We start from the raw sequence: 16,722 nt of genomic DNA, 5'->3' as shown, positions 1-16,722 counted from the left end.
ATCAGGGACCCATCCAAGAGGTTGCAATCTGACCACAGGCCTCTGGGCTCGGTTATGGCCGGTGTTCATGGTTCAACAATAACAGACTGGGTAGAAATGCCATCTGTGGTCCAAATCATACAAAGGCCTGTCTCACATTTGCCAACCATCATCTTGACAATTTCAAGGACTGTCAGGAAGCTATTCTGTGGACTGACGAGATAAAAGTGGTGAGCGTCTCGTTACTTACCGATATAAAACTAACAGCGTTTCAGAGGTCGTAGTGTGATGGTTGGACGCACCTTCGCTTCTTCAGGATCTGGTCAATTTGCCAAAAGTTATGGAACCATGTGTTTTGGGCTCTACCAGAAAATCCAACCATCAGTTTGGGATCTTGAGCTTAAGTGGACTCTGGTTAAACAGGAAGACAATGAGCCAAAGCAGCAGGTCCTCCTCTGACTGGCTCCAAAAAGCAAAAAGGTTTTAGGATTGAGACACTGTGGCTGTTCATGCCTGAAAACCCTCCAATGTGCCTGAATTAAACTCATTTAGTGAAAAGATATTGGCAACTATGACAAACACTTAATGGGAGTGATTGCAGCTTAAGGCGGGACGAGGCGTTTTTTTTTAGGTTGAGGGGGCGATTCCTTTTTTAGTGCCAGGGTAGTTTGGGCAGCGTCTTTGACTACACAAATGAAAACACTTACAAAAAAACTGCCTTTTTGTTTTTATTCAGGTTATTTAAGTCTGATACGGGCTGATGGAGAACGACGGGAAAATCATAACGATGGGAAAGAAAGAGAAGAGAGGAAAATATGAGGTCAGCGTTATCATCAGCACAGTATTCAACCTTAATATGACATGCTTCCCTAATATCATGCAGCCCAAACTGGAACGGACATTTGTTAATGAGAAAAGGCAAAGATGTTCAAACTGTTTTTTTTTTCTTCTTCGTGTATTTGTTTATTTTATTTTCATGCAGCTGAGGTTTAACAGCCTGGCTTTCTCTGGGAAAAAAATGCAAGAAGTAATGAATAGAGCCTCTGGAGTGATATCGGTTTAGCAGCAGACTGATTTGTTTATCTTGTTTTTTTTTTCTTTTTCCTTTAAAGAGCCAAAGTGTCTCCTCTCCTCTCTGCAGCTGTGTTTAGGCGCAGTGTTTTCTGGAGAAGTGGTGAACTGTGTCATCTCCAGCCACTAACAACCAACAGCTGCAGCATCAACCACAACAGCAGAGCGAGGGGGGGGGGGGGGGGGGGGCTGATTTCCTAATGCGGAGAAATAAATAAACAAAGCCGATGGAGAAACCAAACAAAACGCGAAACAATGCCGCAAAACGTCACGCAGCTTATGCAGACGCGGCCTAAATGTGCCGGCGGATTGATAAGCTCTGTTTGTTCACGGCGACCGCGGCGGGGCGAGAGCGACCGTCGCGCACAAAGTTGTCATCTCATCTGCAGTAGCGACCCTAAAACATCTGGTTAGTTTTTTCCTCCCCGGCAGAGCGCATGTCAGACCCACACATGATGATGAAACGCAGCAAGTATTTGTTTTCCTAACTGCGCGGACGCAGAAGAAGCCAGATGTTGGAGGCAAACTTTCAGTCGCTGCGGTGGGAGACGGGTCAGACTGTCAGTGGGTCAAAGGTTGAACGCCGTAAAAAAAAAAGAGAAGGGGGGGGGGGGGGTCTGAAAAGTGCAGCACCCACACTCTTCATCAGGGATGAGATGTTTATGGCGGGCGGTGATGATACGAGGCGCGGCTCCTTTGCGTCGGCCGGAGTTCTGCTGATGGTGAAAATGAGTTTTGTGTGGAAGTCAAAGCGAGGAGAGAGACCACGTCTGTTTTCTCCATCCATGAAAAATGAAATCCTGAAGAGCTCATCGCGTTGTTTAGCCTTTTCTCCCAGTCACCTTGTAATTGTTCCTGTGTCATAACCAGAAAATGGTAATGCTCTGAGTAACTCATCTCTCCCAAAGAACGGCTCTCTATCACGCTCTCGCATTCTTTTAAAAGGGAAACGGGAAGATGAATTTTGCCCATAAAGGCTGGATCGCAAGAGCTTTTTATCCTAAATGGCTTTGGGGATTGTTATCTGTGGGAAGTGTGTCCTGCCTCCGTCGTGTTCAATCAAGTGTCCACTTAGCTGTGACCGGGAGTAATTGTTCCCAAGTGGGCCACACACTGACCCGTTAATGTCTGCAATGACCCTGTAACCTTGTCAGCACGTCTTAGGGAGGAGTTTAAATCATGTGGATCTCCTCCGCGTCTTTACTCTACCGGGTCAAGTGGGCGTCGCTCCTGAAAGACCACTCTCTTGTAATTGTCCCCCAGCAGCGCGGGTCAGCTGGGGGTGTTCCCAAAGATCGGCTCTTATTAGATGAGGTACTGGAAGTGATGCGACTCAAAGGGTCAAGCCATTGATCCGACGCGGCACCAATATCCTCCGCTGTGGATGCGCTCTCTGCTGAGCTGGACTAACCCCAGCTGTACGTCACTCAGAGACGCAGGCAGCGCCTTTCACTGAAAGCATCACTTGACGTTCACACAGCGCGGGGCGATCAGGTTCCAGCGAGGGATTCAGAAGAAATGTTCAGATACAGTATCACTGATAACTCTTTTAGACAGTGATATAAAGGTTTTATAGGTAAACACTGAAAATTTACCCCGTTTTGCTAATTGAAGAAAAGAAATCCACCAAAATGTGTCTTTTTTTTCTGAGGAAAAATTTAGGATATGCAGTCCTAGTGCAAAATGTCAGAGGAAACTTTGCACTAGGGCTGCAACTAACGATTATTATTAAGATTAATTGTTGAATCTGACAAATAAAACAGTTTTATTTCCACTTCAAATGTTCTATTTAGGACAAAAGGACCGACAGAGCTCACAAAACCAACAATTTGCTACATACACTGCAAAAATAAAACTAAAAATAAGAAAATTCTTCTTGAAATGAAAGTATTTTTCCTTGATTTGAGCAGGTAAATAGGACTATTTGCCAATGGAATAAGATTTTTGCACCTAAAATAGGAACAGTTCATCTCCATCATCTTATTTCAAATGCATTATATCTAATAGTCTTACTTTAGGGGTAAAAATACTCATTCTCATTCCATTGGCAAATAATCTTATTTACCTGCTCAAATCAAGGGCAAATACATTCATTTTAAGAGCATTTGACTTATTTTCAGTTCTCTTTTTGCAGTGTAGGTGTTCTTTTACAATAATATTAGGTTATACATCATTTTGCTTCAAATAAGGAAGTTTATGTTGACTAGATTGTTCGTCAGTCATTTAATAGTCAATGTTGTCTATATGAGCAGCGGTTTAACACAGAAATAGTGAAGCTGTATAACTGGGGTGTCAGAGGCAGTTTGGTTGAACCTCCCCCTTGTTCTGGTGCATCTAGGGGACAAATTGGGCATAACAATGCAACCAGAGCAAAAACACCACTGCTGACAATCAAATAAACCTCCAGCCCATTTCATAGACATGCTACATTTGTCCCTGTACACATTTTTCTTCCAAGGACGTTGTTTTCTGTTTTTCTTTTCGAAGAGTCAAACAGGGTGTTAAATATTTAATTCTTTGTACTTCTTCAGAGGAGTTTACATTTTTGAAGGTGTCCTTTAGGGATGCTTATGTCTCGTTTTTAATGAGTGTTAATTAGTGTTTTTAATTCAGGTCTGCCTCTTATCATGCTGAGTTTCATTACGGTTACATAACAACAATCAGGTTAGTTTCTCTCGCCCATACAGTCCCTTCACTCAGACGTTGTCAGCAAGATAAAACTTAAAGCTTAATCAACAAATTATTATCAGAATGAAATTGTATTCTGATTGAGACGGGTGGTTTATGATCATAATCCGATCAGCGTCCATCTGAACACTTGTTCCGGTTAACTCATGAACTTACAGCGTCTGCATGTGGAGGATGGAGCCGCAGCGCTGTGCAGCACAACAGCAGGAGTTCTCCACCATCTCAGAACCTGGTGCAGGTCCAGTCTGTGCGCTCAGAACCGTCAGAACCAACACACCTTCACGTTTATTATTGTTTTTTCCACATGAAGAACTTCTGCAGTTGTTTTATGGAAATTCAACAACTCTGCTAATGTCAGAGAGTTTCTACTTTGAATAAAGCTTGGTGCAAGTAAACACATCATGATCAGATTATTTGATTTTAGCCCTTAAAATGGAAAAACTACTTCTTTTCTTTTAATCCAAACACATTTTAATCACATCAGGGAAAGTTGAGCATGTAAACAAGCTCAGTCATTAACCAGCTAACCAGCTAACAAGCTAACAGCCGCATCAGACGAGCTACCAGGCAGACTGACGTTAAGGCGGCACCTGAAGCACGACTTCAGCCGCAGAAGACTCCGCTCACAGCTCACAGCTCACAGATAACGACTTACTGCTGTTGAGGCCACTTCACCCTCATCAATGACTCCACGTTGTCTCAGCTCCTGTATCACCGTGGAGCTCTGGTTCCATGTCAAATCTAGCTTGTTAATTTTTTTTTGGTTTTGTGAAGCGCAACGAGCTCCCTATCTTTTGAGGATTTAGTTGGAGCTGCTTTCTCTGTGTCGTCATTTGTAGAATTTACCCCAAAAAAGCAGTAATTTAAAGTAGCGCCTGCAACTAGCTTCGTTTACATCGTTCTGCAGGCCGTCAGCCTGTCAGCACTGAATACGGCTTTGCGACGTGGAAAGCGACAAATCAATCGCGCGACACAAGTTCAAGACGAAATTTGTTGCCAACGCTTTTAATTATCGATTTTTAGCAGTTTTATCGTTTCATTGTTGCAGCCCTACTCTGCGCCCTTCGTCACTTTGCACTGCAACATGCTTGAGGTGCCTGGCAGTCACAGCCTGTGTTAAGTTACCCCACCACTCCACCACAGCAACTCAATAGGAGCCAGATCTAGACCAAACCTTAGGTTTGGGGCATTTTCATGTTGCAGGGTCCAGTTCTGCCAGTGACAGTGACATAATTAAATGAAACCTATCTAGTCTCTTTGTGCTGGTGCAGGCGTGAACTTTGATAGCAACAGTAGCAGCAGCCTAATGTAAACGATGATGGTGTTTGGAGACCTCTTTAAACATCTTGTGGCTCTTTCAGGGTGAACTTGGTTGGATGTCCAGACCCTGACGTGTCAGCAGTTGTCCTCATTGTCCCCGTCTTGTAGACTATTCGCCGTGCAGATGGAACGGCGGGTTTGGCTAAACAGGACGAGACCACATGCAGTGTTGGATTGAAAGGAATGAGACAGGGTCTTAATTGTTTTTGGGCAGAAATGTCAGAATTCCCCTGTTTTGTTGTCAGAATCCAGTAAAGGTTTCATAAAGCACAACCTGTGTTAACAAATGTGTGAGCAGTAGGCAATAATGCAGTTTAGCTTTGATCTGTCCATATATTGCTGTTATTAAGCTTGTTTAATTCAATGGGGTCTGCCCCCGATGCTGGTGGAGCTGGATTTTAATTTCCTCCCATCTTCATATTTGATGTATACTTAGTTTTAGCAGCCTGGACGGTAGGGACAGTTGTTTTCATACGCAGCAACCTCAGCAGATATGATCTGCAGGCAGCAGGTGATCTGAACTTGTTTGTTTTAGCTGCAGCCATGACCCGGCTCTGCACCTCCGGGAGGCCGGTGTCGAACCGAGCTGGACACCTTCAGATGTCCTTGTTAGTGTCAAAAACTCACAAATGAGTTGCAGTTAACACATGCCGTAAAGTGCCCGGACACGGAGCTACTTCAAAAAGCCACTTTAAATTTAAGCGAGGAAGAGCGATTACAACCACATGTTTTCAGAGGAAGAGTGAACGAGCTCTGAGCAGCTGGCATGCCAGAAAGGCCGCAGAACGGGCTGCTTTACTGTCGAAGGTAGCATTTAGTTTTATGCAGTGTTTTTATTGACAAATAACACCATAGGAACCACTTTTCCAAATTCTGCTGCTTGTTTATTTGCAATTAAGACGCACACAGCGCTGTAACGTTAAAGCCCGTGGCGTCTCACGTTCCCAGTAAACATTTGAGGGCGATTGCCACACGCGGCAGACACGGCGGGGATGGAGACAGCAGCGCTGCCCTGAGTCGGCGGTGAGAGGGGCTCTGTGCTAGGATCAGCATATTTCTGGCCGTCACGGCAGGCATGCACAGAGTAATCAGAAGGGTCTTATCTGGGGGCCGATGGAGGAATGCGGACAGGCTGTTGAAACAACTGCAACACCGAGGGGGGTAGTTGAATTCCACCCCGGTGAATTATGAGGAGTTGGGACGTCGCGGCTGTGGTTTGTTGTGTCTGGCTGCAGAGCTGCTCAGCTTCAGCTTTGAAGCCCGGTTTACGGATTTAGTTTTTGACACTTTTTATAGAGCAGGCCAATTAACTTGGAGCTGAACTGTTGTGCCGTGCCGCTCGGAACACAACCACATTAAACAGCAAAGTTATATGCACATATCTCATGGGGCAACAAGCCACACATGGCGGCCTGACTCCTGTGACAAGGACACGAGCAGAACACATCAATTCCTCTGCCTCCTTTGCATGAGCTGAATTGTAGAAGGAAGTCATTAGCATCTTTCCACTTGTTTATCAGGCCACAGATGAATGAGCTTCAGCTTTGACACGAGCCTGTTTGTCTAGCTTGTCTCAGACATTTCATAATGCTCCATATTGCTCATTTATATAAAGAAAAGTGAAAAAACGTCGTGTGAAAAAACGGGAGTTTTTTTTTATTTGTTATTAAGGTGGAGACTACTGTAAGGCTTGTAAATTCTGTTTGTTTTTCTAAAGTGGCATCATTTTATTCTCTACAGCGCTGGTGACGACCGTTGTCACCCTGGCAAACATGCAAAAAAAAAAAAAAACATCTTTTTGATCTTTTAGAAACAACTAGACTGAAAAAATATGTTGATTAATTCAACCTTTAGCTTGAGAACATTTATTTAGTAGGGGAAAAAAAAAAACAGTTCTACGGAAATCAGCAGCGGGACGGTTTTTAGCACCTCCGCTGGCTGAAGTCAAAGGTGGCGCATTAAGAGACGGGCTTCTCTTTGCTTTCCTTTCTTCTTACATCATCCTGGGTCCTCTCTAATGCTCTCTTCTCTTCAGCTCCCCTCCCAGGTTTTCTGTAGGATTTAGGCCTGGGGACTTCATTTAGGCACATGTTATGATATCTAACGTCTGGTATCTTGTTGAAAGATTGGATTTTACTGCTGAGCTCGACAATTTTAGATTGAAAATTCCCTGAAAGAATTGGGGATTTCATACGATCTAACAAGGTTTGCAGGGCATTTAGGGGGGAAACAGGCCCGTAGCATCACAGCTCCTTCACCATACTTATAGATGGCCATGAGTTACTTCTCCAGACCCACCTGGAGTGTTTGCTGCTGAAAAGAGTAATTGTAGTTTGATCTGACCAGAGCTATTAGATCCAGCTCAAGTCCCAGTAGAGCTTAGCTAACTCCGCATATCTGTGGTTGTGATGTTCGGACAGAAAGGCTTTTTTTTCTCCTTCAGATAACTGCGTGGCGTGTAGATAGCATCTAATGGTTGCTATGGAGACCTGGTGAGACCTAAACACTACTCTTTGCTGTAGGCCTCTAGTAGTGAGCATCCGTGTCACATCATGTTTAGAACACAGAGAAACAAAAAGTCCTGCATTACTATTTGTAAATTATTAGAAAAACGAATGAACCTTTGTCAAAAGGCATTTTATAAATTGTTTTGTTCAACATTTTTCAGTGTGAGATCATACGACTGTGATAGAGGGCTTTCCTCACCTTTACCAGCACTAACCATAGGTTAGCCAGCACCTAGAAATAAATCAACCTGTGTGACTTTTATTATATTTTCCTCAATGTTCTGCAGTTTTGAGTATTGCTCAGTCTGGATACTCCCCAGAGAGTAAGGAAGAATCAGCTAATTCTGATTATCACGTTTTTTTCAAACGTATTTAGAAAATTTGGCTCTTCAATGTTTAATAAACAGATTGCTAATAAGACCTTGAGACCAAACCTCTGTAGAGAGCCCAGAGCCCCAAAATCCAATTTTTCTTGTTTAACATCGATAGAATGAACCAAGACTCATGAGGATTTTCTGGGTGCGTTTCAAGTATTCTGCCAAGTTTAAAGAAACCACACAGATGTGTTTCACTCGGTGACTGTTGCCTGTTTACCTGTTTCATTCAGCTAACTTTGCATGCATGTAGGCCAGGAGCTTCCAGAGGAATCAGTGTGTCATAAGTATATTAGGTACTTGTGGGTGAGGAAGATCACGTTTACTTTTGGTGCTTTTGATCTTTCTGTACATGTGGGCTCAGTGGACCAGGGTTGGGGCTTTCCCCACCTTTTACTTCCTGTTTGTAATTGCTCGATCTTTCCCCTCCTGTTTGTCTCTCTCTCTCTCTCTCTCTCTCTCTCTCTCTCTCTCTTTCTTGGTCTCTGTCCTCTATGAAACCTCCGTGGCCCGGCCCCTCAGGACTGTGAGCCGATCTCTGATTGGAGGAATGAAGCGCCAATCTACTCAGCTCGAGTGATCGGGGTATGTGTCACTTCCCCCACTAAACCCCTCTCTGGTTATGGCATTTCTAGCTGTCTGTCTTGATGATTCACACAAAAAATTATTCAAAGAAGAAACACGTTTTATCCATCTGTTTTAATGTCATAAACATCCAGAGGACTTTGTCACCAGGTTCTGATATTTAAGGTACTGGTGATAAAAGCCTGATGTGGTATTTGTAGAAGGTGTTGCCTTCCGCTGGGGCAATGCCCCATCAGCTGCTTTCAGACGGTGACTCTTTCTCTCTTAACATATTTAGTGTACAGTCCCTCCGCTCACCTCTGTCTGCACAGAGGGCCCTGATTGGCTGAACACTGTCTGCACGACGGCCTGGCTCCTCGCCAGCCGTGCTGCCAGTGGCTGCAGCGCCACCTGATCAGAAACGAATGTGACATTTGTGCAGAGGTAATGAAATCTGTGCGCAATTAAATCTCTGACTGTGAAGAAGAGTCTATCTCCTCCCCGCCACCCCCAATCTCCTGCCGTTCCCAGCAGGGGGGGTCAAGCATAGTGATGAAATTGTCCCAGCGGCCCCCCCTTACGTTACTCTGTTTTTAAATCTCTGTCAGGTTGTGTTCCTTATTTTGTGTTGCTCTAGCCTTGCTTCTGTCTGGGAATCAACAATTTATTTACACAGGATTCCTCCACAGCCTGGAAGAGTGTGCCATTTGATTTCTGTCCTTTCCAGGTCTGGATAAGGATGGAAAAAGATAATAAAGACTTTATTTTATTTCATGTTGACTTGTTTAAATCCTCTGCATCCATCTCCTTACACTCTCTTCTAGTCTACCTCGTCCAAACCTAAAGTTTCACCTTTGTAGGGATATCGATTCCTAGATGTTGTTGCAAACTTTGGGATTTAAACATTAAAAGTGTCAATAGGTGGCTTGAGAACCTTGGTAATTTGGATCTGAAAAGATAAGATATCTAGCATGTAAAATGCACAGGAGTTTACTGTAACTCCCTATTGAGTGGGGTGGGAGTACTCTGGACAGCTCACAGGTCCCACACAGGGCAGTTCTTAAATATAAATGTTTACATTAAAAAAAAAAATCATTATTTTATTTATATTCAGTATGTTTGCACATCACAGCTCTGTTTTAGCGATGAAAGTTGCAACTGGTTAAGCTTGTCTGCATTTTGTTTCTGTTGGAGAGACAGCAAGCATGATGGGAGGAAAAAGAAGCCGAATCATGCACGGATGAGGAAAGGGTCATAGCTCTCTGCTCCTTTAGCTCTGCTGCGCTGCTCCTACACTTAACGCCTCATTTGCGGGTTCTGTGGCCAATGGCCTGAGTCTGGGATCCGTTGCCATAAAAGGCAGCCTTCTCTTCTCTGCTGATGGGGCAGAAGCTCGTAGTTTAATACCTAACTTCTTCTACCGGCGTTCTCCTTTCTAATGGATATGCGAATCCCCATAAGGGCAGCTCATAATCATAAAAACCCTCGTCTGCAATTGTATTTGTTGAGACCAGCTAACAGAGGCAGACACATGCAATGCAAGCATTTCCCTTGAACTTGTGGAGGAGTGGCTCCAATCTGTGTTCTCCGTCCACACAGGGTGGACGGAGGTGCAGGATATCCAGGTCAAGGTTTGTTTAAATCCTCCCTTTTTCCTCACACCCTGTGTTTGTTTGTCTAAAAGACACAGTTCAAGTCCTTTTGTCTGATCAGCAACTGCACCGAATAGTTCATTTTAGGATGAAGTATTGTTGGTCCAGATAGCTCTTTTCCAATTGCCATATTCAGCTGCACTGTGACTGTTTTGTGAAACGTTAACATTACGTTTAGCTTCTGTGGTTCTGCATTTTTTCTTGATGATTTAATCATGTCAGGGCTAGGTGAAGAGATTGTTGTCTCAGAAAATATGAGGGTCTTCTTTTTTTTTTTTTGCATCCAAGGGTTACTTTGAACCAACAATCAAATAAACCTCCCTATTTCCTTTTGCGGCATGGCTTTTAATGAAAACCCGCTCCTCCCGACTTTATTCTCTAACATCCTGATAAACAAATAAACCAGCGAGCCTCTGCTCGGGTCGGCTTTGGTGCATTTTGTGATCAAACGTGAGGAAAAGGCTTCGCTCGAGGAAGAAGAGAGGAAGAGGCGTACTCCATTAGTGTCGTTCAAATGGGGAATTAAATCAAACTGACAGATAGATGTGGAAAATTGTTTTAATTGTATAATTATCTTTGGTTAGCCACTTGTGCGGAAAAGTGCTGTGATGTGGGTGAAGGCCAGGGAAGAGCACATTTTGGCCTTTATGTGCTTATTTTGTCTTTGTGCAGGAAATGAACAACAATTGGGGGTCCTGAGGATAAAATATAAACACACCCATGCGCGCAGACACTTGCACTCCCCCCGGACAGGCTGGGACATGCTCAGAGAGCCGTTGCCCTATGAAGCAACGTGTCTGGCCAGCGAGTCTTCTCCTCAGGCAGCGAGTAAGACGCCTAGAACCGTCAGATCAAGATGGCACTGCTCGACCCAAGCTGTGCAGAAAACGGTTCCCTAAACACTAGCCATGTTCTGAAGATTGAAGAATCATACACATAATAATAACGTAATACCATTAATCTGATTTCAGATCAGAAGCAAACATAGATGTGGACCCTTCCAGATTCAGTCAGGAAGTGTTTGTCCCGCTGGAAAAACAGGATAGTCACATATAGAGTGGCCCCTATTTGTTTGGAGGGGGGGATTTTTTAAAGAAATTCAGTTTATTACAGTAGCATCAGGTATTACAGTGGTAATATCAGTACTCCAGTTGCCAGTGCTTTGTACAACCCTCTTTTTGCCAGGAGGACAGAACCTGGTCTTCTCCTTTAATATTTGCCAAGGCTGGAGCATGTTTCAGAAAGGATCTTTGACCATTCCTCTTTAGATGAGTTGATTGTGTGAACCACACTGGCTATAAGACTCATTGCTTTTTCCACATTCTCCTGATTTTACTTGTCCCCGACACGTGCTGTCCCTGGGTAAGAGCCCCAATAATTCAGAGCAAACATTTTAATACAACTGTAACAAAATTACAGTGATTAGTTATAAAAAGGTGTGGGTGGAATTGGTGGCTTAGGTTTTCATAACCCCCCCCCCCCCCCCTTCGCGGAGATGAAGCCCCACTCCGTGTCTGCTTTGGGTTAATCGTGATCCAGGCTGCTCCGACTTAAGCTATGTTCACACTGCAGGGAAATGCGACCCATATAAGTGTGAATGGCCCGATTCCGATCTTTTCACTCCAAAATGTGGCAGTAATTCAGATACGTATCGGATTTTTTTCCAAAGCGTCCACAGTCTGAACGGTCATGTCGCATTTTATCCGTCTTTCACGTCACTCTCCTGTCTCTCACTACACATCCACACACAGTAGCAGCAGCTAGCGCTCCATAAAAGACCTGTTAATAGTTGTGCTGCTTTCTTCTTACCTTACTTTATCTTGGTCTTAATAATGTCGGCTCCTATTGCTCAACAGCTTTCTAATAATAACAAGGAAAGATGCCATTTTTTTCCCTTTTTGATTTTTTTTTTAAACAAAACTTTATTGAACACTTCTAGAAACAATTACATTCACCATCACTTCCACAAACAGTGCGCTGCTCTGTGACGTCTCCTGTAATCTGCGCATGTGAGTCGCTTTGTGGTCTTGAACAGTTCATACAGCAGTATAATAGCTGGATATATTACGCTTTCTGTGACACAAAAGTAACTTTTAAAAGTTTAAAGAAAGAATTTAGCTGTGTAAACCTGAAATATCTGCTTCATGTGTTGACATATTGCTTAATTTTAAAATGCTCTGACAAATCCGCTGCGCAACACAACCGGTTCTGCTCGCCAGCTTTCAACTGATCATGCAGGCGATGCTCGCTGTACTCCTGTTTCTCGGCACATTGCTTTCAAACGTCCGCTGGCTTTCCGTAATAAATTGAAACCAGAAATAATTCAGTCAGATATCTAATAATATATAATATCTAATACAAGTGTTTGGTTAGTGTATAATCATTCTCTATAAATAAATTAATTTAAACTTTGCTCAGAAAGTTATAGGGTTGGTGTTTAAGTAAATTACACAGATAGTGTTTGTCGTCAATGGATTTTATTTTGTGGTATATTTCTATATCAACATAAAATTACTTTGAACATTTCAAATGGCTGATTAATGAATGACAATATAATGACTATATAAAAAAAACAAAAGATTTTGAGTCATCATGAATATTTAAAGGGGAAAATACGAACTGTGTAGCCTACAGTCATTTCCAGTGGACACAGCGGGATAAACTTTCGGGCCCCATTTGTTTGGCTTCACCTCTGTCTCCATTGCTAGGCAACAAGAGTTACGCTAAAGTAAGGGAGGGGACAGCAGCTAAAGGCTGGACCGTCCAAATTCACAGCCAGTCTCTTCCGGTCTTTTAGTTTTCGCGGCCGAAAAAGGATCCACCCACGTAGACATCCTTCGAAGGATGAATTTATCTATAAAGAGCAGGTAGTGCTGTCCCTCTGTTATTTGGCAGTTTTTATTTTAAGGGATTCATCTACAGCTTTACAGTGTGAATAACTCAAGCATGTAGAGCTGTTCGAGACATTGGTGTCGCAGAATAGTATTTTATCAGAAAGATCACTTCCCTGATACAACGGCATACTGTCCACTGAAGGATAAATGTAGTCATTAGCTGCAAGTCATGGACTCAGGACCGCAACAATAATCCAGCTGCCTCCAGCCTGCAGGTGTATATTGGTAGTTGCAGAGTTGTAACTTTAAAATTGTTTCCAATGGAAAACAATTGAAATCACTTTGGTTGCAGAGTTTGAATTGTTTTCTTAATAAAGTCAGTTTGAATATTTACTCTGACAGAAAGCGCCTCAGTCCTAATCAGGCATAAAATCCACACCCATTAAAGAGCTAAAAATATCCAGTATATAGTCTTAGTTTACAGGTTTATTTTAAGATGTCACTCGGGTTCAACTAGAAAGAAGACATGACATCTCTGCCATCCTATCATCCATAATTTGCATAACTTTGGATAATATAGATATGGTTCCTACAAGGAGGAGCCCAGTTTTGTCACTGTTCTGTTTAAGGAAGTTGGAAGTAATCCAGGATTTTATTTTGGCTAGGCAGGAGGTACGGGAAAAGGGTGGGAGTGTGGAACTTGGTTTTACGTGACAGATAGAGTTGAGTGTCATCCGCATAACTGAACATGGATGTTGAATTTGTGGAACATATTGCTGATGGGAAGAATGTAAATAATGAGAAGTAGGGGCCCCAGGACAGAGCCACGTGGCATGCCGGTTGTGATGGGATAGGTGGGAACTAATGGACTTAAATTGGATGAACTGAGTGCGGCCAGTAAGGTAAGAATGAAACCAGTCAAGAGTGATGTGTGATGCTAATTAAGGATAATCTGTGGAGAAGGATGGTGTGGGTAATTGTATCGAAGGCCGAACTCAGATCCCTAAGAATGAGAGCAGAAAGTAGACCGGAGTCGGCTCCATCAGAAGATTACTGGTGATTTTTATGAGGGTGGTTTCAGTACTGTGACGGGGATGGAGACCAGACTGGAATTGTTCATAAAGGTTAATGTCAGTTAAATGAGAATGAAGTTGGGAGGCAGCTGTTTTTTCAAGTACTTAAGAGATAAAATTAGAAATTGGGCGAAGATTATTGTAGTTGTTGGGATCAGAGGCAGATTTCTTCAGTGTAGGAGTGATAATGGTAGTTTAGGAACAGTATCAGTGGTAAGTGAGGAGTGAATGATGGCAGTTCTGAGGAAAAGGAGAGCTTCAAGGCAGGGTGTGACCATCGCTGTTGGGACTGGATCAAGCAGAGATGGCAGATTTATATTTACAGAATATTTTAGAGATTCTAAACCGTCAAACACAGCCAAAAGAAAAGCAAAACACCAGACCTACTCCAAAACTAACTACTTTATTTCCATGATATAGTCAGAATAATATACATACCTGAGAATGCTCTGGGTTTACTGTGTTCTGAAAACAGCTGGTTGGTTCCTAAAGAATGCCAAGCTAGAAGCATTTTGCAATGCTAATGCCATCCAACATCAAGTTATCTTCAAGCAAACAAAAAATATTACATATTTTTACATTAACATGCATTTTATACTCATATTTTTGATTCTTATAATTTCTGTTTGTCTTTTCTTTTTGTAATAATATTTAATAAAAATAAAAATATTGACACAGTTTCATTCAAACAGCTTCTGTATATAAAATTTTGAACTTTAGAGGAATTTTAGAGAGACCAAATTATTTCAGTCCTTGTGGAGATTGTGTAGTCTTTATTTTTGTTAGCTTAAAGGGGCTGAACACTGCTGTTATCAGAGATTTGTATTACAAACTGAATCAGTTGTTATGTAGCTCTAAAAATGTTGCATGATTGAACTTGGTCTCTTCCTGACAGCTTTAATTAAAACTACCATTTGGTCCTAATAATCATACGATGGCCTAAAAAGCAGCATGGATGCGTCCTACACTCTTCTCTTGACAGAGCGGTTACTTTGAGGTGGTTCAGGCCAGACGCTGATGCGCTGCAGTCAGCAGCTGCTTGCAATTTTCAGCTCAACTCATTCAAGTGTAATGAAACAATGCAGGACGGCCAACGATCCTCCAGCACGTCTTAAGGAAACGGTGCGGTGGGACCCGCTGTAATGCAGCGACGTGGATTCAGTTCTTTCTGTTTGTGTCTGAAACGAAGATCCCGTTCATAATAATCCGATCGGTTTATTATCATAACAAACAGGCTGTTTCTACCTAATGTGATAATAGATGTTCTCACACCGATCTACTGAGGGTGTTGCAACACAAAGCGTTCTGCAGGCGGAGAGCTTGTCGTGTCTTGGTTGTTACCTCCGTCATGCTCTGTTGTTCACTTGCATCTCCTGTTATAATGCTCAGGGGATTAGCAGGTAACAAGGCAGCAGTTCTCCTTTGAGGATGTCGCGTGTGGCTTTTAATGTCTCACACAATACAACATAAATTGGGGGAGGGGGGGGGGGAGAGAGAGGCTGCTCCAAATGGTGATTTCCCAACTACACAGGGAGCCTCCTCCAGGATAATGTGGTAATGAAAGGTGACAGGAAGGACTCAGGGTCTGGAACGAAGCCGGGGCAGCTGGTCAGAGCGGGAGAATAGGAAGTAGTGTGCAAGCGGGCTAAAGTGCAGTGAGAAGCAAATTAAAGCTCATATCTGCCATCTCCCTTGCCTCCCTGCACTTTCCTGTTTGGACTTGAAGGTGATTGGGAGCCAAGGCGGTGACAGTTGACGGAAGCTACACGGAGGAGAGAGTATTTATTTACAGTGAGATGCAGCGGCGCTTGTTCAGGATGCGGTTTCACGCAGGATATGCCCCTCACCTCCTCCCGTCTTTCTCATCTCCACCCTCGTACTACAATCCCCAGGTTTGATCGAGAATGGGAAGTAAGTTATTGGAGAGAGAGGCTGGGCCTGCTGCTGGGCCAGGCAGCCAGCATTGTGTAAGAGGCTGGGTCTGAATGCAGCCAGGAGAGACCTCACTCAGCAGGCCTTCCTGCCTGGCCCAGGAGGTGGTACCAAAGTATACACAGGCCGCTGGGAAAATAGAGTGAAGCCTTTAGGTGTTTCACAACCCCAGTAGAAAACAGGAATGGAAAACCTGAGAATAAAGCCTCAACACTCGCAGTCTACATTGGGATTTTAGTTCAATTAGAGCAGGACCCACATTCAAATAAAAATATCCATCCTCTAGTTTTGGTAAAGCTTTAACCTGGCGATATCTGTTTGAGGTGTCATTTTTATTCCTGCGAGGAGAGGCTACATTATACAGTGTTTGTAAGAGACCCGTCGGTGGAAAACAGGCTTTTTTATTAAGAAAGAAGACAAAAAGATTTTGTTATTGGGGAAAAGATTATGCTGTTGAGAATTGTGATTTATTGTGATAACGGAAAAAAACCCACTATGTTGAAGATTTTTACGATCTTCTCCACTTATCGTTCCATGAGAGTATCAAATAATAGTGATATGTTCAGAACTATAATTAAATGCAATTAATCTATCAGGTTTTGTGGTACAATCACACCCCAGGAAGTGAATGTTTTCAGAACGGATACGTTTTATTTTCTAAAAACTGTCTACTGGGACATACAGATATAGTCATACAACCTGTCACTAAGGAAAACTGTAAATAACCT

General features: G+C 43.0%; 1 protein-coding gene across 5 annotated transcripts in view; it reads left to right on the top strand.

Annotated features, from left to right (window-relative positions):
- foxp1b (forkhead box P1b) overlaps nt 1-16,722 on the top strand; it is a 222,015-nt gene that overhangs the window by 18,618 nt on the left and 186,675 nt on the right. For 3 of the 5 annotated variants that reach the window (XM_036124578.1, XM_036124583.1, XM_036124577.1), the window contains exons 3-4: nt 8,462-8,524; nt 10,103-10,134. The exons of 1 other annotated variant lie outside the window; for it this stretch is intronic. The gene's annotated coding sequence lies outside the window, so the exon portion shown is untranslated. The remainder of the gene's footprint in view (nt 1-8,461; nt 8,525-10,102; nt 10,135-16,722) is intronic. One more of the 5 variants, XM_036124579.1, reaches the window with a different exon arrangement.

The sequence above is a fragment of the Fundulus heteroclitus genome, chromosome 20 (genome assembly GCF_011125445.2).
Source record: "Fundulus heteroclitus isolate FHET01 chromosome 20, MU-UCD_Fhet_4.1, whole genome shotgun sequence".
Taxonomy (NCBI): domain Eukaryota; kingdom Metazoa; phylum Chordata; class Actinopteri; order Cyprinodontiformes; family Fundulidae; genus Fundulus; species Fundulus heteroclitus.
Note: the sequence above shows the minus strand (reverse complement) of the source record. Positions and strands in the feature narration are given on the sequence as shown.